The following is a 15,006-nucleotide window of genomic DNA, read 5'->3' on the forward strand; positions in this document are numbered from 1 at the left end:
TGGAACTGAGAAAGCCATAGATGAGTTTGAGAGCTTGGACAACTAGTGTCACATGGCAAAGACATTTGTGTCTGAAGGTGCCAGATTTGGTCCAGTTGGAACAGTCATCCATATTAGAGTTGAAATGTATGCAGATACTGAGGGTTTAAAAATGTTGCTTTGGAGACCTCGGCAGCCCTCATGCCAGGAGAATCCCTAGAAACTGCCCCCCCACCCCTGCTTCTTCATTACTGTGTTAGTCTGCGTAGATTAAAGAAACAAGCTTTATAGACACACATATGTGTATAAGAAAGAGTTTTCTATAAAGAGTAATTGTACAGTAAGAAAGCATCCCAGTCCAGATAAAGTCCATAAGTCTGATATTAGCCCATATGTCTGATACCAATCTATAAAGTCTTCTTCAGACTCTCGAAACACATGCAATGATGCGGAATTCAGGAAGATCTCAGGCCAGTGGCTAGAAAGTTGTGTGGATCCAGTAGCGTTGTAAGCATCTCAGCGCTGGCAGAGGTCTCCATATGGCTTTTTTGGTTCAGAACACTAGCACAGTTCCATGTATTTTGTCGGCTGCAATGTCTCCCAGGGAGTGAGCAGAGAGAGATTGTCTCCCACCTCCAAAGAGGAATATCAGGGTTCCCAAAAGCATCAGGAGAAGCTTGGGCTGTTGAAGAGGCTTCATTGGCTACGACCTGATTGACAGACTAGAGTCCCCCCACCCCCTTCACTCTTAATCCTCTCACATTGACAACAGATTATGCAACTACCACAGCTATCTACACCTTCTGCGGAGGCTCCTGGTGGTTCATGTCCCACTAACATGCCGGTGCTTCTGCCTGCCCTCGCTCCCACCATGACACTGGGGACAGGTACGCGATGGGATGGTAAACAGTAGGTGAGAAACAAAATGAAGGAGACTTGTTGGACGAGATAGAGATGGGCGAGTTCACTCTAGATTTATGAGTACAGGAAGAATGTTGTTTGGCAAAAATCCTGAATCCTCAAGGCACAAAACATCTCCTTCTAAGAACCCCGTTCTGTATCATGGTACAAAAGAGTCAGATATCCCAGCATTAGTTCACTACAGGCCAACTGAAGGAGCCTATTTACAACCTCAAGCTTTAGCATCAACACCACCCCCGGGAGCCAATGTACTTCCAACAGCCCAAGCTGTAGTCTCTATACCTTCAGCAGCATGCTCAGCTATTCCTGTGTGTGTGTGTGTGTGTGTGTGTGTGTAGGGGTGTTTGTTAGTCCTCTTGCAACCAAATTGGCAGCAGAAAAGGCAATTACCCCTACACAAGTAAAAGGGGAGGGAGCAGGTGACAGGATCACCAAGAACACAGATTCCTTAATACCTAGCAAACCTGCTCTGCCCCAGCAGCTGCTGTGACGTCTCCAAGCCCATTTCCTCCTGGGACCTAGACCTCCCGGACAGCAACACTTGCCAAGATATCACAGAGCGCTTAATGCAATGGAAGCAAACCACAAATCATTATGAAGGTAAGCTTTGACAGTGAGGAAACAACTTAATAAGACACCAGAGGCTGTGGAAAAACACCTGTCAATGATTTCATCGTAAACACTTCAGCTTCGGTATGCTGAAAAGATTCTGAAGCAAATTCCTACTGGTTGGACACAGTTTTAAGACAAAACCACGTTGTTGACATCAGTGTGGCTGTCAGTAGCCTTGGCAGCAATCATCACACCCACTGTATTTAAAGCATATATGAAAGGACTGGAAATCCTTCCTAACGATGGTTCCTTAGCAACCACAGCTCAAGAGGATAAACGACAGCCACACAAGTTCTTGGGACATACTTTAAAAAAAATAATTTTATTGGGGACTCGTGCAATTCTCATCACAATCCATAAATCTATCCATTGTGTCAAGCACATGTGTACATTTGTCACCATCACCATTCTCAAAACATTTACCTTCTACTTGAGCCCTTAATATCAGCTCTTCATTTCCCCCCTCCCTTCCCACTCCCCCCTCCTTTATGAACCTTCCATATTTCATAAATTACTATTATTTTGTCCTATTTTACACTGTCTGATGTCTCCCCTCACCCACTTCTCTGTTGTCCATCCCTCAGGGAGGAGGTTATACCTAGATTCTTATAATCAGTTCCCTGTTTCCACCCCACATTCCCTCCACCCTCCAGGCATCACCACTCTCACCACTGGGCCTAAAGGGGTCATCTGTTCTATATTCCCTGTGTTTCCAGTTCCTATCTGTACCAATGTACATCCTTTGGCCTAGCCAGATTTGTAAGGTAGAATTAGGATCATGATAGTGGGGGAGGGGAAGTAGGAAACATTTAAGAACTAGAGGAAATTTATATGTTTCATCATTGCTACCCTGAAAACTGACTGGCTCATCTCCTCCCCACAACCCTACAATAAGGGTGTGTCCAGTTACCTACCGATGGACTTTGACATGATTTTTTGTTCTTTGATGCCTGATACCTGATCCCTTCGACACCTCATGCTCACACAGGCTGGTGTGCTTCTTCCATGTGGGCTTTGTTGCTGCTGAGCTAGATGGCCGCTTGTTTATCTTCAAGCCTTTAAGACCCCAGATGCTATACAATCTGAAATTTAGGAATGTTCAGAATTAAGAATTTCTGTGCTATTCTTAACCCACCTCAAGCATGTCTTCTGAAAAATGGTGCTTCCAAAGATATGTTGGTTCCAGCAGATATGCAGAGAGGATTTGATGTAGCTGGCATGATGTTTGTTCCACTCACTTGTGATCGTCTGGTTGCGGGTGGAGCAGTAGAAGCTCAGTGGCTTGCTGCATTTAGAAAGAACCTTGACATCACCATGTTGTTATGATTGACCTGGGCATTTCTAGACTCCCCAAGGTCACATTGATTCATTCCTTGCAAGATATTTATATTATGCAGCAGGAAATTCATCTTATACTAATGTTAACTGATTATGTTTATTATTGACCCTGTTCAGAATAGTTATTTTCATGAGTGCTACTGAAATTTTTCTTTTGTGACTGAACTTTTGCCATGCCAATTAAATTCAAATATTGTACACATTTAAAAATTAAATGTCGATTTTAAGCTGTGTGCACTAAGCCAAGACACATATGGCCTAGGTCACTGATGATAAGCACATCCATTATGAAATGTAGTAAAGGCAGAATTCCAGTTCCCTTATGAGATTGGTACATAAAAATAATATAATTAAAATATTAATTAAGTTCCAACTTTTGATTTCCTAAAATGTTGTGCTTGAAATTCAGAGAGAGAAAACGATTTCAGGATTTGTGTTTGTGTGTTGGAGAAAGTGTTTAATTTCATGAAGAACTTAAAATTTTCAGCTCCATCATCTGGATTTAACATTGTGTACAGCCAGGTTGAGTAGAGAAACAAGTCCAGTGACACTCATATATTTGGAAGAAAGGACTTTATATCAAGAAGTGATTATATATCAAGAAACCTCCCAGCCCAGTTCAATGCAGTTCATAAATCCAATACTAGCTCATAATCTGATACCTGTCCATCACTCCCTATTCAGCCTCACACAGTCACAAACAATGATGCAGAATGCAAGAATGTCACAGATTGGTGGGCGCAAAGTTGAGTGGATCCCATGGCAGTGGCCTCATCCCAGGTTTCTGGCAGTAATCAGGGACAGGAAGCAGTGAGGTGAAGGCAGAGAGAGAGAACAGGGAGGGTCCCAGGACCCTCCTTAAGGGAAGGCCACACCCGTAAGCTGGCACCATCAGGCTCTGACCAGATTGCCAGGCTGAACACCACCCTACACTTTTATACATCTTCATGTTGACTTGAAATTATGTAACCATCACAAGTACAAATGGGGAAGGGTAGAGAATGTCAAGGAAAAATAAGCAAAATTTCCAAAATCAAGATTTTCTTAGATATCTCTAAATAGCTGTTCTTTGCTCATTTTCCTGTGAATCCTTAAAGGATTACTTTCCCATCTTGACATGAAGGTATAAAGAAATACAAAAGAGTTACATAGTATCAGTGGATATTAGTATGGATATTTATTTAAACAACTATATAAATCTAAGAGAAAATTCTGCACTCCCAGATTTAATAATACGCCGACAGAATGGAGCATAAAGAGGCTGTGAAGGTGGAATCCTTACTCCAAGACTGACTGGCAGTTACTTGCGAATGAACCTAATTGTCAGAAGTCTCCATTCAAAGACGAGAAGCTGTGTCAAGTAAATATGGAGTAACTAAGCACGTGTAAGATCGAGGTACTAGAGTTGGATATGTGCCAAAATCCATTTGTCACCGAGTCGTATCTGAAAACAAACAAGAAAGGGAGAATTGCATTAGTAAACGTGACAGGGCCTAAGGAATGATGCCCTGAGAGAGGTAATTTCTGCTTGGATAAAGTCAAAAATGCTAAAATTTATACATAGAGCAGTCTGTATCTTTTCAGCACAGGGACATCACATTTAAAATAAGAAAGCGCTAGATTCTATTGTAGAGAAAGAAAAGTACTTAGAGAGCTGCCTTATCTTAATGATGTCCTTGTGGCGCAGTCGATAAGCACTCATCTGCTAGCCAAAAGGAAGGTGGTTCAAACCCATCAATTGCCTGATGGCTTTGGTTTCCTTAGCAGCTTATGTTTTTCTATTTTTTATGATTTACCTTTCCTTTGTGGGGAAGAATTAGATGATATTTGAGATAGTGAACACTAACTGGTCACAGTATCATCATTCCAGACTTTCTATTGAATTGATACATTTTGGTAGATGTTTGCCTACCTTTATTTAAAGGTAGACCTGACCAGTGCTTCCTTGCATATGTAATATGTGGAGGTAGCCCTGAAATCTATTCTGAGCCCTTCTGTGTTCGCTCTTTTAAAAAACGGTTATTATTATTATTATGTGGTGCACAAGAACAAACAGCACTCCACATATTCCACAACTATTCATTTACCTTGTATTATTATGAAAACAGTATGTTAACTTTGGGGTTAATTTGCAATTAATTTTGACTTGAAAATAAGATCAGAGCTATCATCCTTAAATCTAGTTTAGACATATAAAACTTCAAGAATAATTGATTATTTGTCTATATTTATGGCTCTACTGTTCCTTGAAAGAAAATGAAACAATTAATTATGTTTTAAATATTGTTGGTAGTTAAATATTTGTGCCAACTTCTAAACCTAGGTAGTTTCTTTATCAGGACTGAACAATGAAAGATTAGAAAATAATGTTTTGGATTCAAATTAGATTGTTAAAAAATAAAGTATTTGTTATTTTAAGTAAATAAAAATAAATTTCTTTAAGCTTAATGTCAATTTAGAGGTTCATTAATAAATATGATTGAAGGAATATTATGCCATTTTGGTATTTTATTATACTGGATGTTAAAATGATAATGATGATTATGAAACATAACTGTGTCATATAGACTTTATGTCCTTTTGGACAATGTAACAAGAAAGATGACAAAGATAACCCAAATAACTCTCACCAGGATTTTAGCACTGTTTGTATCTAAAGTAGGTTTAATATTTAATGGTTCCATTTTAAGACCTAATCAAGATTTTTAGTGTATTTTCCTCCGAAACTTGAGTAAAATTAACGTATTAAGAGATATGTGCATTTTTCCTAATACACATTATTTAGGTAGATAAAGGATAAATTAATGCATGTAACTTTCATCTATACCAAACCCACTGTCATCAACTTACTGCTGACTCAGGAAGCCTGAAAGACCGAGTAGAAAGGTGCATGGAGTCATAGAGACCCTGTAAGACAGCCAGTCTCCTATGTAGCTCTCCAAAGCTGCAGCTCTTTACAGGAGTAGAAAACCTCGTCTTTGTTCCGAGGAATGGCTGGTGATTGTGGACTGCTGACCTTGAGATCAGCAACCCAACGTGTAACGCACCAAAATCTATACATAGATGTTCTTTCACAAACATCTGCTGTACTTTTAAAATTAGAGTTCAATAATTCATCGCAATAGTTACGCAAAATCACAGGCAATGTTTATGATGAAAGGTTGATTAAGCACAATAACAGGTTACAATGCAGGTGAGAAATGCTCAGGATATAGTTGTTCAGTTAGGACATGCTACAGAGTACTTTCAGGGTTGCTAATGAATGCCCCCCAAAGCTTTTCACTGTACTGTAAGCCTCAATATAAATGGAATCAGCTCCAGGGCTGTGGGTTAGTGAGCTCAGCTCCCCGAAGTAAATTCCCAGAAGCACCCCACTCCAGGAAGCCTCAACCAGAAAGTTCTAGCTCCATGGATCAGTACACAGCCCCCAATTAAGTTCCCAGAGGCACCCCACTCCACAAGCCAGCCTCCTGCCCCAGAGGAGTCAGCATTCCTTGTTCTCTGGACTGGTGAATCCCGCACTGTGTCTCATGCTATAGCTACCTGCCCTGCTGTTCTCCTCTGCCGCCCATTTGATGTCACAGCTGTCTTCTGGATCCAGGAGGTTCACTGTACAGGGACGTACTACACCCCTGACCTTGCTGGAGAGAAGATTTCACTCTCCCCTGCTTCTCAGAGGGATCCTTTAATAGCAAGCACGATGGCAATCACAATGAAACGTGTTCAAATCACTCACAGGTGAATCCTATCAGTGTCTTCCTTTATCTTCTTCACCAGACCCATGCAGGAGATTTATATTATATTATATTATATTATGTTATGTTATGTTATGTTATGTTATGTTATGTTATATTATATTATATTATATTAATTATATTAATTATATTATATTATATTATATTATATTAATTATATTAATTATATTAATTATATTATATCATATTATATCATATTATATTATATTATATTATATTATATTAATTATATTATATTATATTATATTATATTATATTATATTATATTATATTATATTATATTATATTATATTATATTATATTATATTATATTAATTATATTATATTATATTATATTATATTATATTATATTATATTATATTATATTATATTATATTATATTATATTATATTATATTATATTATATTAATTATATTATATTATATTATATTATATTATATTATATTATATTATTATATTATATTATATTATATTATATTATATTATATTATATTATATTATATTATATTAATTATATTAATTATATTAATTATATTATATTATATTATATTATATTATATTAATTATATTATATTATATTATATTATATTATATTATATTAATTATATTATATTATATTATATTATATTAATTATATTATATTATATTATATTATATTATATTATATTATATTATATTATATTATATTATATTATATTATATTATATTATATTATATTATATTATATTATATTATATTATATTATATTATATTATATTATATTATATTATATTATATTATATTATATTATATTATATTATATTATATTATATTATATTATATTATATTATATTATATTATATCATATCATATCATATCATATCATATATCATATCATATCATATCATATAGATATTGGATAGAAGAAGCACATTAAATACTTATTTGTCCCTGCCGACCACCTCAGGACTCTTCTAGTCACTATTCCTCTCAAACATAGAAGATTAACATACCCTTTTTTTACTGTGAACACATTCATTACAACTTGAAAGAAAGGTACTTCGTGCCTTTATATCTTGTCATTGTAAATATCCGATTTCTAAATTCTCCAGGACTCTGAAGAGAGAAAAAATTTTCTGATGTGAGAGATCCTCATTTCTAGTGAAAACTTTGGCCATCAACATCCATAAGCAAAATCCCATCCAGAGCACACCATCAACTTGTCAAACATCTTGCTGTTCATTTAGTTAAGTTCTAATCATCTCAGCCCTAGCCACTTACCGTAGAACTACCTGTGAACACACTTTCCTATCCTCTGACTGACCCCTTGATTTAACTGATGCACTAATCTTCACAACTCTTTGAACCTCAAACTAGCCATTCCACTCTCTCTCATCAGCTATTATAAATAACAATTGAAGTAACCATCTAAGAATCAACACCCCCTATCCCCCCACCAAATTCCCTCCTTTTTTTTTTCAATTGCAAAACTCTATGCTCCTAGGAGTTTGGGGTCATTGTAATGAATCTCACTGCTGCCACCAACATGAGAAATTTAGAAAAAGGGCTATTTAACAAGAATTATAACATAGCTATTTAAAATGTATTTCAGCAAAAAATTAAGAACATATTTTAATTCTGGTGTATCAGCTGGAATATTTTGTTTTTATCTTCAGTTTATAGAGCAACAGGGAAAACAGTATTTTAAAATTTGATTATAAATAACACTGCACACACAATAATTATGTATATTTAATGAAGTTATATTTTCATATATAATGAATTTGAACAAATAAGACAAGTACCTATACTTATGTATACATATGGGGCTTCTAAAACACTACTGAATAATTTCTAAGGGTTATTATTTTCATATGTTCTAATATAACTTACTTTGGCAGTTAATAAGGCACAGGAAATTTTAGAAAAGGGAAATATTTCTGATATTTGGGAACAAAATTACAAGGAAAATAATGTAACCTGCAGAATACAACTCAAAAGAAACCTCAAACTTGGAAGGAAAAAAAACTAAGTAGAGTATTTCTACATTTTTGTGTTGGGAGTCTTACATATGAAATAACAATCAAAATATCATGTCACATAACCATTGTCAAACAACTACAAAATAATTACTTAAAATATTATGTAGTAAAGTGTATGATACTGACAAATACAGACAAAACACATTATCTTTAATGAAATAAACTTAGAAGTGTAACTCTCAATTTTTCTTGTTTATGCTATACACCCTCCACAAGCCTGAGAGGAGTTTTGGTGAATCTGTTTTACTCATTTACACAATGGCTCAGGATCATATAAAGTTGGCATTAAATTTCTAGTCATTGAACAAGAGAGCACTTCTTGTCCAGTGCTTGTTCGTAAAGGCGTTTATGACTTTGCGCTCACAGGTGTTTGACTAGAATTACTCGTATGGTTCCATAGATGTACAGAATTGCTATGGAAAATGGGAGAATGAGTGAATAATCAGAGACAAGTATATATATATATATATATATATATATATATATATATATATATATATATATATATATATATAGTGTTTCCTATTCATTGTTGATACTGGAAGTCAGAAGATCCATTTCATAGGTGAGAATTAAATCATACAGATTTTCTGATATTAATAATGCTTGTGATTTAGTAAGTAAATAAGGTTTTATGTTTCTTCTAAAATGTAATGGTTACTAACCTTCGAAGTGTCTGTTTTTCCTAATTCTAAACATAAGGTATTTGCAATAACAAGGATCAACCTATACCCACCTCCCAGGGGTGTCGAACAACAGAAAAGTGGGTGAGGAGTGACAGAGGACGATGTAAGATATGAAAACAATAATATATAACTTATCAAGGGTTCCTGAGGGAGGGTGGGTGGGATACGGGGGCGGGGGGAACAAAGGGGGAGCTGATATCAAGGGCTCAAGTGGAAAGAGAATTCTTTCAAAATGATGGTGGCAACATATGTGTAAATGTGCTTGACACACTAGAGGAATGTATGGGTTGTGATAAGAGATGTAAGAGCCCCGAATAAAAAATTTTTTTTAAGAAAGAACAAAAAGAAAGGGGTGTGAGTAAAAGAATAATGCAGAAGAGAGACAACAGCCTGTACCCATGTAAAATGTCCTTTAAGATGTAAATACTGACATATTGTGTGTGTGTGTATATTGTGATTACAGCTGCATGAGCCCCCAGTAAAATTATTAAAAAAACATAAAACAGGGATATGGAATTTGAATGTGCCATTTTCACTCTCACAAATACATATTTGTTTTAAAATATGATTAAACAAGTTTTTCCAATTAATTTAAAGATATATTTTAATGTGATCAATTAAATAATTAGTCTTGTGCAACATCATAACAGATATTAATGCCTTTAGAAATTGATATCTGATTAATTTTTGAGACTGTTCAGCTATGTGCATGCAGCATAAGATTTACTTATAAAATTTATAATAAACTTGACAATAAATCATTAAACTTATCCAATTAAATCTGATCCTCAATAAATAACAAAATCAAAGTTTCCAGACTTTAAAATGTCTAGTCTGCATCTTGTGGTTGGGCCAATTGAATAGTTTAGAAGTGTTTCCACTTATCGGATGACATTTTATTTATAACCAGCCTTTAAGGCAGTCACAGCACATGACGCGGCCATTAATAAGCCATGTCTTGAAGCAATGTATTTGTTTTCACAGGCTGAAAGGACTCACCTTGAAAGTAGTGTTCATGTAGGATGAATAACTGGAGATAAGATCTGTTCTATTAGCAATTGAAAAATAGCCGCAGAGTGCTATAAATTTGAAAGCAAATATGTCTGTTGGTATTCCATCCCTCTCTAGATCTGAAACGGGTTTGGCTATTAGGAGGGTACAGGGAGAGGGACATTCTGGCACTGCTGGCCACCAGGACAAGAAAGGAGAAGTTAAATCACCCGGACCTGTCAGCACATTGAAGGAAGAGGAGAATTGATGAAATTCTATTCATAGGAACCCAAACATGCAAGACATAGCTTGACATGTATAAATAACAAAATAATCACAAATCAGGTTGAGTAAAATATATTTTCTACAAAAGGGAATGAGGGTAGATGCTGCTTTTAGAACATTAACATTTTTTTTATTCCTTAAAATGATCTAACTAGATCCATGAAGCAATGATCAACGATTTCAAGAAACATTGTCTTCAGTATTTCTGCTGAAAAATTGCAGCATGTGTATGTAGCCGAGGAGGTATAGTGATGATGCATTGGGCTGCCAGCTTCAAGGTCGGTAGTTCAAACCCATCAGTTAGTTCTTTGGGAGAAAGGCTGGGCTTTCTACTCCTGTAAGCAATTACAGTTTCAGAAACCCCCAGGGGTCACTGTGAGTTAGCGCTGATTCAATGGCTGTGGTTGATAGATGTATAAGTGGGTTCAAAAGTTCATCAGGAAATTCTATTACTTTTTGATAACAATTTTCCTTGAACTTTTTGAAGCTCTTTCACTACCAGTGATCGTTCAAAGTAGCACAGGGAAGAAGACTTGTCAGGACCCTTAAACAATCCCTGGAAGACTGCAAACTACTGATCATATATTGCTTTCATTAGTTGTCATCAAAGAGTCAGACTGGTGACCCATGTACACCACAGCAATTCTCTTCCTAGATGCGCGCGATATCTACATTCCATATGCAAATAAGCTAGCTGTACCTCAAACTGTGGTCCAGGTCAGATGTTGTCTTCATATTCAGGCCACCCCCGCCTTCTGCTACAACCAACAGGGATGTGTGTGCCCCTCCTGAAGCTTCTGCTCTGCCATTGGGCCTCATCTTTTCAGAAGGAAGACACTCTCTGCCCAGGATCTCCCTCAACTCTGTGGTTGGATAATTCTGGGTTCCTGCTTGTCCTTGGTGTTTCTCTCCTGTGTCACTTTACGGGATCCCCCATTTCCTGAGAACTCCCATAATGTCAACCAAGCTGAAAATGTGGGAGTGCCTTCTATGCATACACAGGTAAATGGCATAAGTCTTTAAAGCGGGCAACCTTCTTGCATGAAGATGTTCAGATGTTTCTTTCTGAGCCAGCAAGGCCACCTCTCTGTCTTCTGCACTGCAGTTCTCTTTCCTAGGTCTGGGAGAATCTCAGTGTGAGCATGTTGCCCAGCTCCGCTATAGGTGTTTTTGGAGGGATACTAATTAATGCTCTAAAATGATGGCATTTCAGCTCATCATACCTTTCCCGTTTCCTTCATGTCACCTGGACCCCTTCCAAAAACAGGCAGAGCGGAGCATAGTCAGAGGCATTGTGAATGTACCCTCTTCCCCTCTTATCACAAAGGTAACTCAATAGGGTTTCAAAGTTTCAGCAGCACACCTTGCTCAAACTTGTTTAATCAGCATAAAAACAGTCTACACAGTTACTTTCTTAACTGATCCATTCTTGTTGAATCAGCCATCATCGGAAGCAGTATTGCCCTTCTGGTCTGTCAAATTAGCTCCAGGTCAATTTTTGTGTGTGTCTCTTGGTCTTTAAGTATAGGGAATATTGTCCAAGTTTCTTAATGGTAGAGTTCTTCCTGTGGGATTGGCTCTTACATAATCTTTGACAGATGTCAAAACAAAACAATCATAAGGGATCTCAAGGGATCAAATTCTATTGAATGGATTTTCATGCCATGATACATATAATGATTGACTAATTCCTTGCAAGATTGTGCCCAGAAAATCATTTTATAAGTAACAAAAGCATGGCTAGAAAGGCAATATGAAAGCAACTTGTTCCTAGTGCTGTACCATCTTCAAAAACATGTGCATGTTCCAGTTCATGGTTGTTCTCACTATATATGAGTGCCTTGATCTAGAGGTTTCCACCTCCAGCAGTACACTTAAGAATGCCTTTTTGTGATTAGTGGGATTCGTGAACTGGCTATATTTTAGCAGTAGATCAATGGGTTTTCTTCCTGAAATTCATCTGAAACTTCTAGTGAAACATATTCACTGTGTGTGGCCTTGCTTGTGTTACAAATACCAGTGACACGGGATTTGTCCTCATGGCAACACATCACAATTATATTACAACAAACTGATTGACGATCAAGTCTAATCTTATGTCTTTATATTAAAATAATAGGGACGGGAACGCTGTTTGCTCTTTAGGCAAACGGGACTGAACCATCATCTTCCACGGTTCATGGTCAGTGGAAGGGTGCTGATGGCTCAGTTATGGGAGCTGATAAAGCAATGGCTGGCGTGCCTCTCCACCTGAGATAAATGGACACCTGCCTCTGGTCCCTGACTTAAGCGGCAGAAGGCAGCAGTCTGAAAACTTACCAGTTCATGTTGCCAACCTTATCCTCTCCTCTTGTCTGTGAATAACTTGGCTGATGTGTTCATGTTTTCTTTGTCAATCTTAAAAGGATTATGAACTGCCCCAATGTGTAATCCTGTCACAAGTTTCAGACTACATTCGGGCCAGGTATTTAAGCCTGCCTCTAATAAAGTGAGGGACCCTGGAATGTCTATACTGCAGTGACCCCTGTACGCCAACCTTTGCATATGTTTTGTCCTTTTGCATATCTTTTGCATATGTTTTGTCCTTGCAGATCGTACCTCTCAAACTCTTTTGATGTCTAAGATAAGAGCCAGTCTCTATATTATCTTACAAATAATAATGGTAGGTTTGCAATAATTTCCTTCCCTAAATCTCATCTGAACATAAGCAATTATCTACAGATAATACAATAACTAAATGTTTTAATAAACTATAAAGTCCACAGTCATTGAATTGATACCAACTCAGAGGAAACCTATATGTTAATGAAAGAAAGCAACAGCAAAAACCACTCACTGCCAGAGTTCATGCGACTCATGCTGCCTCCATAGGACCAAGGACAAGCCAGTGAGATTCTGAGACTGTACCTCTACCAGAGTAGAACTCTGTCTTTCTTCTGTGGGGAGCTGGTGGTTTCAGACTGTGGCTCTTGCAGTCAGCAGCCCACCACATAACTCCCAGACCACCGGAGCTTCTTAGTGTTTCTTACAAACACTGGTGAGAATAGCTTGTGATAAATTAGATAGCTAAAGAAGCTATGCGGTTTAAATTAAGTTTTGCCTTTAAATATAGGTTTGTTTTATTTATTTTACTTTTGTAATGAATCATAATTTTTGAACTAATGTGGATTGAGATACATTTTTTTGTTGCAAATAAGTTGACACTTTTTATTTACTGAGAAAAAAGAATGAAGAAGGATTTGGCTGCCCGCTTCAGAGGCAGCTGCTGGAAATCGTATGCGTACCATGGAAACATTGTCAGATAAAGAAGGCCTCATGAAAATAAAAAGAACTTTATTTTAAATAGTGCTGGAGGATGGACTCCTTTGGTCAGAAGGTACTGGAAATGCAGCGGATCAAAGAGATGCTTTCTCTAAGTAGATTTGGCCGTCATAATATGAGTGGAGTCAAGCCTGTGGGTTTCTAGAATTTGGTGTCTTCATTTTCTGATGAGGTGCTACTCAAGGTAGGAAGAAACAGTTGCAAAAGTCTACTAAGAATTAGACCTTGAAATGTGCATAGTATGAATCTAGGAATATCGGAAGTTGTCAAAAATGAATGGAAGGCATAAATATCAATATCTCAGGAAATTTATGCTTACATGGACTAGCATTAACTAATTTGATTTATTATGCTAGGAATACAACAATCGAAAGGAATGGCATTGCATTTATTCACAGAAAGGACATCTCAAGGTCTACCTTGAAGTACATTGCTGTGTGATAGGATTCTATCTACCTTCAAGGAAATCAAATGAATGCAACTATTATTCAATACATTGACAATGAGCTGCCAGATATTCAGGCTAAGTTCAGAACAGGTATGGTACAAAAGATGTCATTGCTGATGTTATATGGCTTGAATGAAATCAAAGAATTACAGAAGTATGGTTATTTGTGTTTTTATTGACTATGCCAATGTATTCAATTCTGTGAATCATAACAAATGATGAATATAATTGAGAAAAATTGAAATTCTGGAACATTCAACCCTGCTCATGTATAACTTCATGTATAACCCTGCTCATGTATGCATCAAAAAGATGTTGTGCAAACAGAGCAAAGGAATACGACGTGGTTTAAAATCATGCAAGGTGTACATCAGGGCCAGGCTCTCTCACCGTACTTATTCCATCTGTTGGCTGAGCAAATAATCAGAGAAGCTGCCTTGTATGAACACTGCAGTATCGGATTGAAGGGAGGCATACTGACAGCCTTTAACATACAGGTAACAAACCTTGATTTCTGAAACAGAGAGGACTTGAAGTACTTGCTGATGTAGTTCAAGTATGAATTATAACTTAATGTAAAGAAGATGAAAATCCTCTCAATGGTATCAGCAGGTAACTTTATGGTACATGGAGAAACATTTGAAGTTGTC

The 15,006-nt window shown here is 36.7% G+C and overlaps 1 pseudogene; it reads left to right on the forward strand.

Moving 5' to 3' along the window:
* Positions 1-754: 754 nt before the first annotated feature.
* Positions 755-2,838, forward strand: LOC142461068 (dihydrolipoyllysine-residue acetyltransferase component of pyruvate dehydrogenase complex, mitochondrial pseudogene; annotated as a pseudogene).
* The last annotated feature ends 12,168 nt before the right edge of the window (positions 2,839-15,006 follow it).

Source organism: Tenrec ecaudatus, chromosome 11 (assembly GCF_050624435.1).
Source record: "Tenrec ecaudatus isolate mTenEca1 chromosome 11, mTenEca1.hap1, whole genome shotgun sequence".
Lineage (NCBI taxonomy): Eukaryota > Metazoa > Chordata > Mammalia > Afrosoricida > Tenrecidae > Tenrec > Tenrec ecaudatus.